Below are 17997 nucleotides of genomic sequence, written 5' to 3'. Positions count from 1 at the left end.
GGACCGGGGCACGAACCCGTGTCCCCTGCATCGGCAGGCGGACTCCCAACCACTGCGCCACCAGGGAAGCCCGATTTTTTTTTTAAAGTAGTATAGTATTTATTTTTTTTTAATTTTTAAAAAACTTTTACTGGGGTATAATTGATTCAGATCTAGATTTAGCCATTTTGCTGCAGTGCCAAAAACTAGACAACTGACAGCCTAAAAACTCTTTGCTGGTTGCCGGCTTTTTTTTTTTTTTTTTTTTCGGTACCCGTGCCTCTCACTGCTGTGGCCTCTCCCGTTGCGGAGCACGGGCTCCAGACGCGCAGGCTCAGCGGCCATGGCTCACGGGCCCAGCCGCTCCGCGGCATGTGGGATCTTCCTGGACTAGGGCACGAACCCGCGTCTCCTGCATCCTCAGGCGGACTCTCAACCACTGTGCCAACAGGGAAGCCCACTGGCTTTTTTTAATTAGGAAAAGATTCTGGAATGTAATTGATCTTCCAGATCACACAGGAATGATAGTGAATTTCTCTTCAGTTTCTGAGGAGGAGCTCCTTAAGGGAGTTTCAGAGAGTCTATTTCATTTTTTGTGTTGCTCTATTCATTAGTTGTCCTCCTTGGGATGCTGGGACTCTGGGTTGTACTAAGAGACAGACAAGGCTGCTGGGATGTTTGGATTTGGGACCAAGGGCACAGAAATGGACCCCATTGCAGCTTCTGTCTGGGTAGCGAGCTTTGGTGTTCCGTCCCTCTGGAGCCACATCCGTGCTCCCCACAGAAATCTAGAGGGCTCTGGACTCTCTGCACAGAACAAACTAGGGAGTGTCCACAATGACGAGACACTGGGAGAATTTGTAAGACAAGACAGTTCAGCCCTGGCTGCCTGTTGACCGGGATGCTCTTTTCCTGGCTCAGGATAGGAATGGCCTCACATGAGAGGCAGGCAACAGAGGCAACAGATGTCCTTGGCGTCCCGGGGCCTGGGGAAGTCTTGGCAGAGAGGAAGGGGAACCAGCCCACAGCCAAGGGTTTGATTGGGAGCAAGGCTGAGACACACCTGCAAACCCACTCACCTTCAGCATAAGGTACATCTGGTTCAGGTCAGAGGCAAAGAGGGCTCTCAGAACGTTGACTGCTTACTGTGAAAGCATTCCCACTTGGCCTGTTTGCCAGGGAGTTTCAGAAAGCTCAGAAAAGCAGCAAAGGTTGTTCAGAGCCTAACTGACCCAGGGTGGACTTTCGTAAGGGTTGCCCAAGCTTCGGAGCTTAGTTGATAGGAACGTGCCTGACCTTCAGGGGTGGGGCCTGGGGAGGTGATAAGCCCCTGCTCCAGGAAGCACTCGCACACGTGTCATGGCGGCAGCTGTGAAACCTTAGAGCCTCTGAGAGTCTTGCCCAATACCCTGGTTGCTCAGGTTATCTGTGGACCATCATGGTACTCTGCCCTCCACCAGGCTGCAAGCGGTCGGAGGCGGAGTCTTAGTCACCAACTGCATTCTTCACCGGATGCCTCTGCCACGACTCCTCACCCCGCAGCCCGCTCCCAGCACTCCCTCCACCCACTGTGCACCCGCAGGCAGAGAACTTGAGAATTCGTAGGACAATCTGCCCCACGCAGGCAGGGAGATGGAAGAACAGAAGAGTCGTTGCGATGGTGCAGGCATCTTTCAGCTTGGCCCAGATCTGGCAAGCTGGGTACAGCACATGACCCTCATGGGCACTGAGAATTGTGATAGTCCTGGACAGTGAGAGAATGTGGCTTCCAGGAAGAGCCCAACCTCTGGAGGCAGTGCCGGTGGGGTGGGGTCCACCATAGCCAGGAAAGATCAGCACTCAGCATCCAAGGCCTGAAAAAGGAACACTAGGGACAGGCACCTGTGACACTAGGCACCTGTGACAACCTCTATGCTGGGGGCAAGGACACTTGTGCCCACCTGCTCGGGTTGACTGTGAGGGAGGGGTTTGGACCAGCAGCGGACAGATAAGGATCTGAAGGCTCTGTTTACTCAGGACCCATGGGCTTCACACTTTCGTAAGATCTGTTTCTGAACATCGCTTAGAGACCTTAGGGTCTGTTTTATACAGCAGGTGGGGGGTTAAGCCAGATTAAAGGTTATAAAGCAGTCATGGTAAATGGATTGATTTTTCCCTAAAAAAAGAGCATTTACTGAATCTGATTAACCTTTGAAAACCTGCTCTTGTCCTTCATTTTTACAAAATTTAAATAAAGGGTTGCAATGGTCAGTATCATACTGACACATGCAGACTTAATATTTGTTGAGTAAATCCACAAACACATACAAATTCGGTCAATTCGACAAATATTTGCTAGATGGCTAATAAGTGCCTTTATGAGGATTAGAATCTAGTTCAGTGGCTTAACTTTCTCCCTGTGACACGGTAAGAAATACATTTTACATTGTGACTATACACACGCAAAACCGGAAAAAAAAGTTTCACAGAACGATTTTTATCTTACTGGGTGAAATGAATTCTGATTTTTCTATTCTGTTTTCTTTTTCTATTCTACTTCTTATTTAAAAAGCTGATGAAGACCCACTGAATTGATTTCATAACCTATTAATGAGTCACAGTCTGCAGTTCAGAAACACTAGTTGATATAAGAAGTCACTGAATTTTAAATTTCATCCATATTTAGCTAAAAGCTGAGGGAGTGAATTCAGAAGCTGGTGATCACGAGTAGATGCCTGCTTACCTGCTAGTGTTGTGTACAAAAGTGTGTCAGGGGAGCCACGTGGCCAAAAGGCAGAAAAGTGAGTGATCTTCCATTGACCCTGAAGGAAACTGGGAAATTAAATTTCCTCTTTGGCTATCTTCCCATAAACCAGAGATCATCATGATAGGCAATGACTAACATATCTGTCATCACTGAAAACACAAAGACTTTCCCCAGCTAACAAATCTTTAACTGAAGAGTTTATGACATATCCAGTTAACTAAGGGCAGACACATCGGAACGAGTCCCTCGAAGATACACTCAAACCAGAAACTGCTAGTTCTGGAGAAGCTGTCTGATGTTAATGACTCAGATTCTTAGAATTCTGACCCTTATCTTCTCAAGAAGTGACCACTCCTGCCTTTCTCTCCCCTTCACCTTTATAATTCTCTGGTAGCACCTATGACACCCTATTTCTTATACGTTATTGACTTATAAATCTGTCTCTCTCCTAGATTATAAACTGCTTGTAGACAAAAAAATGGTTTCTTCTCCATCTTTATATTCCCAGAATGAGGCACAAAATAAGAGCTTTTTCAATGTTTGTAAAACAATTGAATGATATTGGTTCAAATAGGTGGGAAAGGTATTAATAGGAAAAGTAAAGACAGTTAACTTATTGAGGAAAACTAAGTTGCAAAAAAGAAAACTGGACTTTATGAAAAAGATTTTTTTATTTATTTAAAAATTTTATTGAAGTATAGTTGATTTACAATGTGTTAATCTCTGTGAAGCAAAATTTCTTTTACAGCAAAGTGATTCAGTTATACGTATATATATTCTTTTTCATATTCTTTTCCATTATGGTTTATCACATGATACTGAATATAGTTCCCTGTGCTATACAGTAGGATCTTGTTTATCTATCCTATATATAACAGTTTGCATCTACTAATCCCAAACTCCCAATCCATCCCTCCTTCACCCCGCCTCCCCCTTCGCAACCACAAGTCTGTTCTCTGAGTCTGTTTCTGCTTCATAGATAGGTTTGGCAGATATATTTTTAATTTTTTGAGGAAGCTCTATACTTTTAGGAAGCCCTAAAGTCAAAACTTGTAAGCAGATAAAATTGATGATTCTTCATTCCTATCTCCTTTCAAACAACCAACTTCCAATTAACTAATTTAAAAATCTCATTGATCTTACATAAGTTCAGAAGCACATATACCTAGCAGCATGAATTTCCCTTTATTTACCCTCTGGCAATAATGTTGCTACATTTCAAGGCACATCTCCTGAATGTGCTCTGGGACTTCCAAATCTGGAACCATTCCGGGTTGACAAGACCTATTTTGATCGCAGTTGTAAAGTCATCATGGACTAGAAAAACGCTGTTCTGTTCTACATTCAGCATGTGGTGCTTATTTTGATTTTTACACATTTTAGGTAGAAGAGGAGTGATGCCTGGATGTGCAGGGAGGAGGGAGGAAAAACAAAGAGCTTTATTTAAGATCTTCCAAAAAATATACGGGGTTTCCATTCAGTATTTTGAATTTGCTTGCCTAAACGATTTTGGCAAAATTACTCTGCATCATCCAGTCACACCATGAAGACAAACATCTCATCCAGCAGGTCCTTATTGTAAGGAAACAGCAAGAAGAGGGAAGAGTGACTCCTGAGTTCCAGTGATTGGGCAGATTCAAGCTTTGGCCATTAAGTTAATTCCAGGATGGATTTCACAAAAGCTCAGGTGGGATCAATACCGAAATAATTGTGATAGATCAAATGTCATTGTATAGAGCAAATGCCATTAGTAGAGCTATGCTAAGGGTCCCAGGCCACTAACTCCTCCAGGACACCATCTGGAGAAGTACTGTAACTGTACACTTAGATGGCCATTTGTAGTGCATGTGTGGTGTTTCCAACAATGAGGGAGTGGTGTGTGTTAGTAATACATAGGGAACGCTGCTTATGAAATTGGCTGCATCCAATTCTATTCCATTCCACATGATCAACACCAGTAAAGAGAAGATCTTGCTGTTGCTTCCCAATCTGAGGAGGGTCACCAGTGTGATTCCTTATTAGGAGCCTTTCAATAGTGGTGTTATCCCCGCCAGCCCCAAAGTAGCCGTGGAGACCTTCACCCAGTGGCCATCTTTTATACAATAAAGAGAGAGCCTAGCTGGTCATGAACAATTTACTCTCCCCCCCAACACCGCCCATGCAAATGAAATTTCTGCTCAGCAAAAGATCCATTTACTTAAGCTCTTATTGCATTTAATTAGCTGCTGGGAAATAAGAAAACGCATTTTTTTTTTAGCAAGCTAACTTATTACAGTTCTACCTCACTTCTGTAGAATTAAACTCAAGTGTTGCAAATGCCTCAAACCAATGTTGGCTTTTGTTAAAGCAAAAAGAAACACTAAATATGTGCTGAAGGTTGTAAAGATTCAGATAAATGAAGGAATCATTTGCTAAAAGTCTGCTCTAATGGACCGAATATTTGCATCCTTTCCCAGATCCATATGTTGAAACTTAGTTCCCAATGTGATGGTGTTTGGAGGTGGGGCCTTTGGGGGGTGATTGGGTCACGAGAGTGGAGCCCTCAGGAAAGGGATTAGTGCCCTTACAAAGAAGAGCTGAGAGAGAGCTTGCTTCTCTCTCTGCTGTCCGCCATGTGAGGACACAGCAAGAAGACAGCTGTCTGCAAACCAGGAAGCTAGCCCTCACAAGACACCACATCTGCTGGCCCCTTGATCTTGGATTTTACTGTCTCCGGAATTGTGAGAAATAAATGTTTGTTGTTGAGCCACCCAGTCTGCAGTAATTTGTTATAGCAGCCTGAATGGACTAAGACACACACATGTGTAAAGCACTGTGCTGAGCCCACAGGTTTGGAGTGAGGTCTGCAAAGACTGGAACACAGGCCTTGCTTTCCACAGCCTCCCAACTCTGGGTCAGGGGGATAGGTTCCGATGTAATAATTTGAATACAGGGCTTCCCTGGTGGTGCAGTGGTTGAGAGTCCGCCTGCCGATGCAGGGGACACGGGTTCATGCCCCGGTCTGGGAAGATCCCACATGCTGCGGAGTGGCTGGGCCCGTGAGCCATGGCCGCTGAGCCCACGCGTCCGGAACCTGTGCTCCACAGTGGGAGAGGCCACACAGTGAGAGGCCCGCGTACCACAAAAAAATAAAAATAATAATAATAATAATAATAATTTGAATACAAGTTGGCTAGTGATAATCTTGTAATCACCTATAATGGAAAAGAATCTGAAAAGGAATATTTTATACACACACACACACACACACACACACACACACATACATACATACAACTGAATCACTTTGCTATACACCTGAAACCTTGTAAATCAGCTATACTTCAATTAGGGAATTCTCTGGTGGTCCAGTAGTTAGGACTCCATGCTTTCACTGCCATGACCCAGGTTCAATCCCTGGTCAGGGAACCTAGGTCATGCAAGCTGCGGCGTGGCCCAAGAAAACCCAAAAAACCAAACAACAAAACAAACAAACAAATAAACAAATGATACTTCGGGACTTCCCTTGTGTCCAGTGGTAAAGAATCTACCTTACAATGCAGGGGACGTGGGTTCGATCCCTGGTCAGGGAACTAAGATCCCACGTGTCGCAGGCAAATATAAATAAATAAATAATAAATCTTAAAAAAAAAAAGATACTTCAATTTTAAAAATTAAAAAAAATTTTTTTTCAGGAGAAGGAAGGATTTATAGCAAGTAAGGAGAACACCAAGGATCTGTCCCAAAGCAGTGTCTCCAAAGAAATCAAAATTATTTTTCAAAAATTGGCTAGTGATAAAGGCCATTGCAGGAGTGCAAGTGCATGGGGAGAAACTGACCAGGCTGTTAGGCCTGGGGAGGACTTTCAGGGTGGGGTTTGAACAAGACCTGGAAGAAGTGGTTAAACAAGCAGTGGCTACAGGGAGGGTAACCTGGGCATGAAAAATAGACACCGAGTGTAGACATTTTGGGGGGAAGTGACTGAGATAGCAGTGAGTGTGTCAGTGAATTGGGAGAAGGGCAGCAGAAAGGAAGAGGAGGCCATGTGGGGACGTTAGGCAGCCAGGTGGCCAGGTAATGCCGTCTGCATTTTGCACACCCTGGAGAGCGGGCGTCTCCTAGAATTCTGTCCTAGGTGTCTCTCTTGCCTTACATTAGTCCTGGCCCTGATTGTACAGAACAAACAACCAGAAGAGCCCTTAGGCTCCCAGCCTGTGACCTCTCAGAGGGCAGGGATCATGTATTGATATTTTTTTTGTTGTTGTTGTTTGTTTGTTTGTTTTTGTTTTTGCGGTACGCGGGCCTCTCACTGTTGTGGCCTCTCCCGTTGCGGAGCACAGGCTCCGGACGCGCAGGCTCAGCGGCCATGGCTCACGGGCCCAGCCACTCCGCGGCATGTGGGATCCTCCCGGACCGGGGCACGAACCCGTGTCCCCTGCATCGGCAGGCGGACTCTCAACCACTGCGCCACCAGGGAAGCCCCTGTATTGATATTTTTATTTGTATATTTATCTTTATATTCCCTATGCCCTCGTGTTGGGCAGAGAGCATGGCACCAAGGAGACTCTCAATAAATGTTTATTGAATGAATAAATATTTGTTTAACGACACAGTCAGGGCAACCAAGGCAAATATTGTCAGCAAATAAATACTGGCCTCTAAATAATCAGTCTCCAAACAGAAATTCAGCAAGGTAGAAAGAGTATTTGTTACATTAATGTGTGGAGGGAAGACCTTGCCCTGGAATGAGTTCAGTATTTAAAACTTATTTTCCAATGTGTAGAATGCGTATAACTTGGTCTGATACCCTTAACACTGGTCTGATACCCTTAACACTGGAACAAATGCATGATTCACAATACAAAACTCCGAAGTAGAAAAAATGTTCTGTAAGATTTATCCCATTCAGTGTGCTTTCCTCCTACATCCATTCCTGGAGGGAATATTTTTTGAAAGAAATACAAATAGTTCTTTTAAAAAAAATACATAAGTGTCACTCTATTGTTAGATTTGGGGTTGCTATGTTACTTCATTATATTAAATGTCACTTCTGCTCATGCAAGAACAATCTTTCTTTTCCTTCTCTCTTTTTTTTTTTGAGGAATAACGTATCTGTGGCCTAAAGAAACATTCATTTGGGAAAGTGAATTCTTAGCACAAAATTTGTAATAATGAATTCAGCTTTACTTTTATTCTAATAGAGTTTTAAATTCAGGAACAAATAGAAAGGAACAATTAGAACTCTCTTTTCTCTAGGGATCAAAATCAAAGGGAGAAAGACAGCTAATGTCCTTCTTCTACACCCACTTCGTACTGTAAAGTGAAGTAACACACAGTTAGTAGCTTTCTACCAGGTCCCTGGGTTTTAAATAATGGGCAACTCTGGAAGCACTGAATTTACACCCAACTAGAACCGAATTAATAGAAAAAGGTGAGTTAATGATACTCTTCATCTATGATTAAGTATATTCATTGTCTAACAGATAAATGACTTTAGTACGTGTTTTCAGAAGCACAAATTGAGAGGTGAAAATGCCCTGAGATGTACAGAGGGCTCTGCCTTCCTGCTTCTCCACCAGCCTTCTCCCTCCTTCCCCTCCTCAGGCCCACTGCTACAAAAAACAAAACAAAACACTGCAGCTTATTTTTTTAATGTGTTCTCTTGGGGGGATGTGCACAGTAATTAAGAAATATGTCTTAGACTTTTTTTATGCTTAAAATTGCATGAAATAAAAAACACCTGTAACTATCTATTCTGATAATCCCTGTTGATTTTTTAAATTGAAAGCAATAAATATGTTTGGTAAGAAAAATTCAAACTACACAAAAAGGTATACATTTGAACTAAAAGCTTCCTTCTTCACCCAATTACTCTCCTCCTAGGAGACTTCTGTTAATGATTTCTTGAGTGCCCTTTTAGGAAAAAAAAAATGGCTATAGCAGCACATATTTCTTTTTAAAAATTTACGTACATTGATTTATAATATATTTTCCTCTGAACCTTGATTTTTTTACTTAATAATATACCTTGAACATCTCTTTATAACAGCACATATAGATCTACTCTATTTGTTTTATAATGCTCCCTAGTATTCCATTGTATAAAGATACCCTAATTTATTTAAACTGTCCCCTGCTGATGGACATTGCAGTAATTTATTTGATGTTACAAATAATATTTCAATGAACACCTTTTAACATATATCCTGATGTCATTCTTCATATGTATTTACAAGGTAACCAGGGTTAACGTATACAGTTGCATAGATTGTACACTGCACAAACTGCCTCATCTGTGTGGGCACCAATCACTTTATAGACATCATAACTTTATTTTAAAAGTATTTTATATATATATATTTTTAAAGTTTTTATTGGAGTAGAGTTGATTTACAATGTTGTGTCAGTTTCAGGTGGACGTCATAACTTTAAATACTTATTATGATACTTTCCTGGCAGATAGACATAAAATGTCTTGAGGAAGGGGTTCTTTTTTCTAATTTGCACAGAATCATCACTGCCCTGGGTGAACCACTATCAACAGAACTGCTGAGTCAAAGGGCACATGCACATGGCCTTTTGATAGATATTGTCAAGTTTCCTCCCAAACTTAAGAGCTACAAAAAAAAAATTCCTAGTGGGTAAAATTAGGTGATTTGCTTGTTACCTACTTTCCCTTCCTTTCAGAGGACGATCTAACGTATACTCTCTTGAAGGAACAGAGACCAGTAGGAGAGAGAAGCAGCTGCTCTAGGCCCAGAGCACCTAAAGTCTGCAGACTTGATTCCTGAACAAATATATGTTGATAAAATTGACTTCTTTTTCTCTCTTCTTTTCTTTTTCTTTTTTTTTTTGGCTGCACTGCATACGCGGCATGCGGAATCTCAGTGGAAGAGCGTAGTTTTAACTGGACCACCAGGGAAGCCCCTTTTTGTTCTTTTCTGGAGCAATTAAATGAACAATATTGGGAAAGGTGCAAGAATGCTGTGACGGAGCTATGGTGGGAGGTCGGTATTGTGGGATAAAGATGGAATTGTTGAAATACATCTGTTGTGGGCTATATGAAAGAGTGCTCTATTACTGTAGTTTTCTCCAATCCCTCAAGGAAGAGTCAGCTGTCCCAGTCATAGCCTGGATTTCTAATCCAGTACACATTATAGGGCACTTTTGGACATGGATGTACTGTTCTGTTGGTCAAATTGTGCCTGACGTCGTTCTCATTGTCATAAAATGCCTATACACTTGTCTGTCACTGGAATTCTATTGGATTCTAGTGTAAATGCAAAATTGAAGGAAAAGTAAGTGCAATCCTGAGACCGATTCATTGCGGAGGAAGGAACGTGTGAAGCAATGTCCACAGCAAACTGAAAATGGAGACAAGGAAGGTGAGGGATGGGGGGAAGAAACCAAGGTGGGGAAAGGTCAAGGTTGAGAGAAAGGAAGACCATAGAGAGATTAAGAATGGCCTGTAGAGGTGAGTGGCCGAACCCTCCAGTGACTCTGGTTGGTCAAAGCCGGAGAGGAAGCCCAGCCCCATCAACCAGGTTTGAGACTTTGGGCAAGTCCCCTGCTCACTCTGCCTGTCCCTCAGTTTCCCTATTTGTCAAAGAGGCCTGAGAATGACCCCCTTCCTAGGATTGTGGGGTACAATGTGACAAAGAGCATGAGAATGCTTGGGGATGTTAAAAGCAGGGACAAGACGACATGTGGTCATGTCTGTGGTCTTGATCTGCCTCTCACGGTGCTGTCTATTGATCCAATTCTCTTCTAGGATGGAGCTCGCGTAGCTTTCTCCCTGGGCCCTTGCAGAAACAGGAAACTAACACGAGAATCTTCAAAGTTTGCAAAACAGCATGGCCTGTGATGAATCTCTAGCAACTATCAGGGGCAGATAGCCTAAAAAGGTGTTATTATGTATTTCCCTCTCGTGATAAAACTCTAATCTGTTTTAATGTTTCATCTTCAAGGACAAAATGCAGCTGACAGCCGGCCCCGAGCTTGTTTAAAGGACAGCGGCGTTCCTGGAGGTAGTCACTTTGCCTTTCATCAGGATGAGTTCTGAGGGAGAAGCCTCAGCGCCCAGCTCAGGTAGGACAGCACAGAACATTTTCTGGATTCAACCGATTCCACTAAACCTTGTAGTTCAACACAGTTCATTGATTGCTACAGATTTAACCAGATGGGCTGGAAAATGTTTATATACGTTTATGGTTAATTTTTGGAAGTAGGGGTGTTGGTGATGGTGTGAATTAATGTCTCAGATAGGAAAGGTGTTTAAACTTGAACTTCTTCTTCTTCTTTTGCTTTTATTTGCATTTGTTTAATGCTGAATTTATTCTTGCACCATAAGTTTTTGCTTCTTCAGTTTCTTCTGGGGTATCTTCTTTTCTGTGCAACAATCTGCCCCTTTTCAGTAAGGCTCACTGGATGGTGGCAGAGGGAGTTCACGCAGGGGTGAATCGGACCATGAGCTCTGTAAACCCAGAGGCACATCTTGGGGCTTTGTTCACCTGGATGAGCTCAATGCCCAGAGAGAATTGACACCAGAGCGCTTAAGTTCAGCATTACACTCTGCGGGTTAAAGCATTTGCAGAAAACACTCAGCACTCTTTACGGGCCACCAGTGCTGTACCAGCCCCACCGCCGTCGTGACGATGGAGGCGCACACATTGCTTCTGCAAAGTGACATCTTTCAGAGGCTTGGCGGTGTTTTTAGATATGCACACTTTGGTGGTCTGGGCAGTGAACATGGAGATTTGAACCTCTTGATTTGCATGATTCTGTCAGCTTCCTGGGTCAAGTGAGTAGCGAAGCATTTTCAGAGATCATTGCAGGCTATTTACAGAAGAGTTTGAAATATATTCTCGCATCCCGGTACTAATAACGACTGCCAAGTAATATAGTCAGGAAAACAGAAGGCAGGACAGCTGGACGGTGGGCTGGATAAGGAAACGGCTGAGAGCGGCTTTCTGTTCATAGTTTGTAGAACTGGAGAGACTTCACAGGCTCCTGCTTCTCTGTGCCTGAGGGTATTTGAAGAAGAAGGATAAAGCCAGCGCTTCTCCCTGTGGCATCTACTATACTCAAAGATTTGAAACAAAAGACTGTTGCTTTTATATTAAAATAAACCAGATATGTAGTAGAGTGGGAAGCAAACAGGGGGCGGGGTGGCGGGTGACGTTTGAGAAGAGCTTCCCAAGGGGTTTCCGCCTGCCACGGGCAGCTCTGGGCTCCCATCAGTGCCGGGGGCTCGTGGAAGAGTCTGGGGAGCACGAGGTCCCCTGGCTCATCCAGGGTCCTCCATCTGGGACCCCGTGCCCGCGCTCCTCCTGTCTCCCGGAATGCCTTTGCCTTTCTTCTCTGCCTCTCCCTGCTAAACCAGTAAGCCCAGGTGCTGATGCACCTTCTTTTATGAAGGATATCCCGAGGGACTGCTCTTCATCACCTCCTCTCTATGGCCCTTACCGAGACCATATCTCACCTGCGTTCCCAGTGGTCTCCAGAGGGCACAGTGCCACCTGATGCACGCTCTGCCTTGTTGAAAGTAGGATCCCCATAAGCCTTTGGAGAACAAGGAATGAATGAATGAGAAGTTGGCATTCCCAATTAGTGGCTCAGCAGACAGCCAATTTGATTTCTTTTTAGAAGTGAAAATCAAGACAGACTTTGGCCTGACCTGGGGGAAGTTTCTGAAAGAAGATGAGAGGGAAGAAGTTAAAAACCATTCCTTTTAACAGAGTTTACTGATGAGACTATGCACAAGGAGGGGCTTCTGAAAATCCTGACACTAGAGATCAAGCCATGTTGATTGCTGCTGTCATTTGTCTTCACTTCCCAAGTCTAAATCAAAAGTGAATTGCTGACTGATTCATTCTGCCTGTTGCCCTTTTCATCAGTAATGCAGACTCAATAATTACCCTCTTTTGATTTTTTCCATCAGCCTCTGCACTTCTGACAGTAAGGAAATATTAATTGAGAGTGAAAACTGAGTTGTTAAACAATAAAATTAAATAATTATGGTATGTGAAGGACATCATCTCATCAGCCCATCAATCTGTTGCAATCGAATTATCAGAGAGACTTCCCTTCTCATTCCCAGAAAAACTGTGCTGCTTCCTAAGGCCATGTTAGGAGAACCTTTGTTCTTTTGGCATCATGTCCCGGTCTGGATGCTTCCCAAGTCTGTGCTGGGTCTGGGACTCTTTGGGGCTGTTAGCTGTGTCCTTTGTGGGAAGTGTTTAATAGAGCTGAATTTGGATCAATAAGTCTCCTGGGTACCAATTCTGGTTGTGCCCTGATTTTCTCTGTGACCTTAAGCCAACCAGGAAACTTGTCTGCCCTTTTGTTTTCCCATTTGGAAAGTGAGGAAGACATTATTTCTCTGCAAAATATCTCAACACCTGAACACAAAGAAACTTTAGACACGAGGGGTTATTAAGAGTCTATCTCTGTGACAAAGTGAGAGGGAGGCCTGGACATATAGACACTACCAAACGTAAAATAGATAGCTGGCGGGAAGCAGCCGCATAGCACAGGGAGATCAGCTCGGTGCTGTGTGACCACCTAGAGGGGTGGGATAGGGAGGGTGGGAGGGAGGGAGACGCAAGAGGGAGGAGATATGGGGATATATGTATATGTATAGCTGATTCACTTTGTTATAAAGCAGAAACTAACACACCATTGTAAAGCAATTATACTCCAATAAAGATGTTAAAACAACAAAAAAGAGTCTATCTGTTGTATTTCTGTCCATGGTGTGTGGGGGGGAGATTTCAGTCCTGAGTCACCAGTGAGACTTGGCAGAGAATCCTTATACTTGCAGCACAGATTTTATTTCTCCAGCTGCTCCTGTGGCCTGGTTTAATTTTATCTTCTTTTTGGTCATCCTAAGCACTGCACGGATTAGTTCAATGCAAGGATATGACCTCCTCGATCTATTCTCACTCTTGGCAGATAACCCAACTCTGGTCTTACTGAGAAGACGGAGGCTGATTTGGATGAATTGAACTCGCTCATCCTCATTTTCACGCTGATGGATCTCCATCTCTGCGGTTGTCTCCCAGTTTCAGATAAAAAGAGGAGGCATCTCTCTCCCTCCTCCCCAGAGCTAACCCTGTCCCCTGTCCCCTTGACCCCTCCCTTCAGCTCTTCCTATTTCGCTTTTCACTGCTTGCATTACCCAACTCTTAGGCCTCCCTTGCAACTGTTTTCAAACATGCCCAAGCTTTATTCTATTTTAAAATCACACAACAAAACCAAAATGCCTTTCTTGACCTTGCTGTCTCTTCTAGTCTATTTATTGCCTTCCTTTTGCAGCAAGATGCCTCCATTTCCTCTTTCCACATAGCCCCTGAGCTCTGCAGTCTAGCTTCTTTGTTGAAATTGCATTCTCAATAGTCACTTGGGTGCCCTTGTGCACCCAAAGAGGGCTTTGTTTTAGCCTCATTCTTATTTTCTCAGGGCATTGGTTTTCTGTCCCTCTGCTTTTTTCTTCCAACCTTCCACTCTGATGTACTTCTCTGGTTTATATTTGCCCATCTGACTCCTAGTTAGATTTCCCAAACTTGTCTAGCATTGTGGCTAAGGGTCTAGGCTCTGACATAAGCCTGCCTGTGGGCGAATTCTAACTCTGCCACTAATTAACTGTGTGACCTTGGGCAAGGTCATCTCTGTGCCTCAATTTCCCCATTATGAAAATGAGGATCATAATAAGAGTCCTAACATAAGAATCAAACAAGATAGTCTATGCAGTATTCACCCCAATGTTTGGCACATAGAAATAGTCAATGAACATTGCTTATTAGCATAACAATAAGCTCCTAGAGCTTTGAAAATGTAACTTTTTCCTTTTAGGACACATTGCCCACATCACCCAACACAGAGCCAGACAATAAATAATTATTGGTAAATAGATTCTCGCACTTGGATGGAGAGTCCAGGGAAGGATGGGGGGAAGGAAGCTCCCCAAATCTGCAAGTACCCAGGTTTTTTTGGTTTGGTTTTCCCAATAAATCATTTAAATTGTTGAGAGTTTAAATCAGTCGTTTCAGGTCCTGTGGTGTTTGTTGGGCTGGAAGGGGCATCAACGGTAAAGCTTTGGCTGGTGGTACACCAATCAGTCACAGTGAAGCTACTTGGCCTGGAGCACAGTGTCCTGTCCTGAGATTAAAAGCTGCTCCAACAGGGATTAGGGAGGGAAGCGCTGCAGCGGCTGCGGAGTACGGAGGCTGCCTGGAACCGGTCCATTGAGTGATGCTGCCATCTAGTGGTCTCACGGGGAACGGTGCTAGACAGAGCCCTTTCATTCGGTGCAGGGGAAGGACCCTAGAATTGCAGTCTTTTCTTTAGAAACTGTGGGTGGGACTCGGAATGAGGGACGAATAAGGGGCAAACACAGCATAGGAAAGGAGGAAAAACACCTCAGCACAGTTTGGCGAAGTAAAGGGCCCAAGGGATGCTTATGCCCACCTAGAACAACCTTGTGGGTATCAGAGGACAGTTCCCTCCCCCACTTCAATTCCATCTAAACTTTGATTTTTTTTTTTCTTCCTCATATGAGTCTCTCTTTCCAACACTCTGCGCTGACCCGTTATCCTGAACAGACCCTGCTTCACCTTCTCATTTCCCTTCTTCTATGTTAGGAGCTCAGGGCTGGGAAAACTGACCCGCCTCATCCCATCTGGCTGCTTCCCGAGGAACAGCCGCTCTCCGCGCCGCCCAGGACCTGAGCTTCAGCCAAACCGCGCTTCTTCACCACGTGACCGCCGCAGGTAAGGGCCGGCTGCTGGCTGGGGCGACCCGGGCTGCGGCGAGGAGAGGCTAAGGTCCACTTGGGTTCCCCAGTCCCTTCTGGAATGTCACTCAGGTCGTCGTATCAGAGAGCTGACGTTCTCTTTGTAAAAATGTACTAGGCAATGTTGATGAAGCCGTTTTTTCTTTTCACAAACTATTTCAATCCATCTATGATCAATAGATGGATTATAGATTGTTATATTAAGACCACTGTATTAAGAGCTTTAGATGGGAGAGGACTGAAGGGAAGGTATGGATGCTTCAAACTGAAGTGTCTCTGCCGTGTGTCCGTACCTGGTCAGCGCGCAGGACACCGTCTAGGAGCTGGATATAGGCTTAGAACATAGTGATGGAAAGTATAGATTTTGGAGTCTGGAACTCTGCTCTGCCACTACTAGCTATTTTACTTTGGGTGAGTTGTTTGTATTACTCTAAGCCCCAGTTTCTCCTCTAAAATGGGCGTAAGTAAACCTGCCTCTCAAGATGATTGTAAAGGTTAAGTGAAGTACAGAAAAGACCTCATATTTGAGATATTGGGACTGGATTTTAGAAAGCTTATGGAAGAAGTTGGTTAAAGCAGTGAATTATAAAAAATGATACGTAATCAAATATTTTACCTTAAAATATAGAATTTCCCAATCTTTAATGTAGGGCCATGGCCTTTTCTTTGAACATGGGTCCTCTAGTGGGCATTTTTTGATGTGTCTCTCTTGCACATGCCACACGCATAATACTTCATCTATGAGTTCTAGTTTTGGTTTCTGTCAATGTAGTGAGACTTTAAAGGCTTCTGGGAAGATGCGTGTAAAATCACTTTCTGTAAGATCATCCCAATTCCAGTAAATCATTCCAGATTATTAAGGCTGTTTCCAAACTTCTGTCCACATGAATCCTAATTGGACAGCAGTTATTTTTAGCAGCTTCCCATTGTTGAATCCTTCCAAAATATTCAATTTTGCTTTCACAGAAACAACTTCCTTTCTTTGTATACTCCTATTTCATCAGTTTCTATAATATTTAAATTTCACAATTACAGTAACAAGTACAGCTGTCATAAACTGATTCTTGGTAAGCCTATGAGGACTAGTGGAGCAGAAGTTAGCAGTGGGTACTGTCAGCCACAAGCATTGGTTGGTACTGTTCGTGGAGGGCCTGCAGAATACAGTTAACAAGTAGAGGTCAGCTAAACAGGCTCTCCTGCAGTGTATACAGAATGCTAAGTATAGTGCCTAGTATATACGTGTCCAGTAATAGTAGCTACTAATATTGTTATCATTAATACCTTCAGTGTTGGAAGGATTGTTACAAATCTAACAGTTTCTTCCCCTCATTTTACAGTTAAGATCAAAGTATTATGTAATTTTGGCCTTCATAATATAGATTTTGGCTTTAATAAGTTAAAGGATTATTGACGATAAACGTAATATTTTGAGTCAGAAGGATTTAAATTTGCAAAGGCATCTGGGAGTCAGCATAAAACACAAAACTCATCTAAGTCACCCCAAATCCATGCCTGTTCAGGAAGACCAGGTAGGACCACAACATGGCAATGAAGACAAGCTGCAGGGTCGTGGTGACGGTGAAACTGTCCCCATCGGAGACAGGGCATTAGCACAGAGGGAAGGACTTCCCAGAGGCGGAAGAATTCGTTGAAGAACGTACACAGGGCTGAATGAAACTACAAGCAGAGCCTTGCCTTAGGTGTCCAGGTGTCCTCCCGGACTCAGTCACACTAGACGAGGCACCTGGGAAACCCAGAGCAACCTGCCAGAAGGAGGACCCAACACTCCCAGCAAAGAACGACTGTTTGGGGGCGAGTGGGTTTGTAGGTGGAGTTATGAACACCTAAGAATTCTTTGAATCCATATACTCTGTTTCTTCGTAGTTTATTTACAACATTCCTCTGAGAGCTCCTGTATTGCAACAGGTTTGTTTGATTGGGTTGGGTCAAAAGGACTTAATTTGCCAGAGAGGAGGAGGGAAGCCGGCAGCAGGGCACTTGGGTGGAGGGAGGCCTTTAAGAAGCTGCAAGCTCAGGAGACACAAAGCTCAGGTAAGGGGCTCTGCAGCCCCGAATGAACTTTTCTTCTGTGTTATTCTTTTTTTTTTTTTTTTTTTTTTTTTTGCGGTACGCAGGCCTCTCACTGTTGTGGCCTCTCCCATTGCGGAGCACAGGCTCCGGACGTGCAGGCTCAGCGGCCATGGCTCACGGGCCCTGCCGCTCCGCAGCATGTGAGACCTTCCCGGACCGGGGCACAAACCCGTGTCCCCTGCATCGGCAGGTGGACTCTCAACCACTGCGCCACCAGGGAAGCCCTGTGTTATTCTTTAAGCAAACTTTTAATTTAAGAATAGTATCCAACAGGTGTGTACAAATCATAGCCTGTGCAGCTCGATGTGATTTTAATTTTATTTCGAAAGTGAAGTTCAATGTGCTTCACACACGTGTGCCCTCCCTCCCCAGGTCTCTGCAAAGACACTGACCTCTCCCCTCTTGTGCC

At 43.9% G+C, this 17997-nt stretch overlaps 1 protein-coding gene across 1 annotated transcript in view; it reads left to right on the top strand.

Annotated features, from left to right (window-relative positions):
• The window catches only part of MRO (maestro), a 50968-nt gene that overhangs the window by 16409 nt on the left and 16562 nt on the right, over positions 1-17997 (top strand). Inside the window, exon 2 of the mRNA XM_027118859.1 lies at positions 10672-10792. The gene's annotated coding sequence lies outside the window, so the exon portion shown is untranslated. The remainder of the gene's footprint in view (positions 1-10671; positions 10793-17997) is intronic.

The sequence above is a fragment of the Aethalodelphis obliquidens genome, unplaced genomic scaffold, assembly GCF_003676395.1.
Source record: "Aethalodelphis obliquidens isolate GAN/ISIS:26980383/991018 unplaced genomic scaffold, ASM367639v1 scaffold19, whole genome shotgun sequence".
In the NCBI taxonomy this organism is placed as follows: domain Eukaryota; kingdom Metazoa; phylum Chordata; class Mammalia; order Artiodactyla; family Delphinidae; genus Aethalodelphis; species Aethalodelphis obliquidens.
The sequence above is the reverse complement of the archived record's forward strand: the minus strand, read 5'-3'. Positions and strand labels throughout refer to the sequence as shown.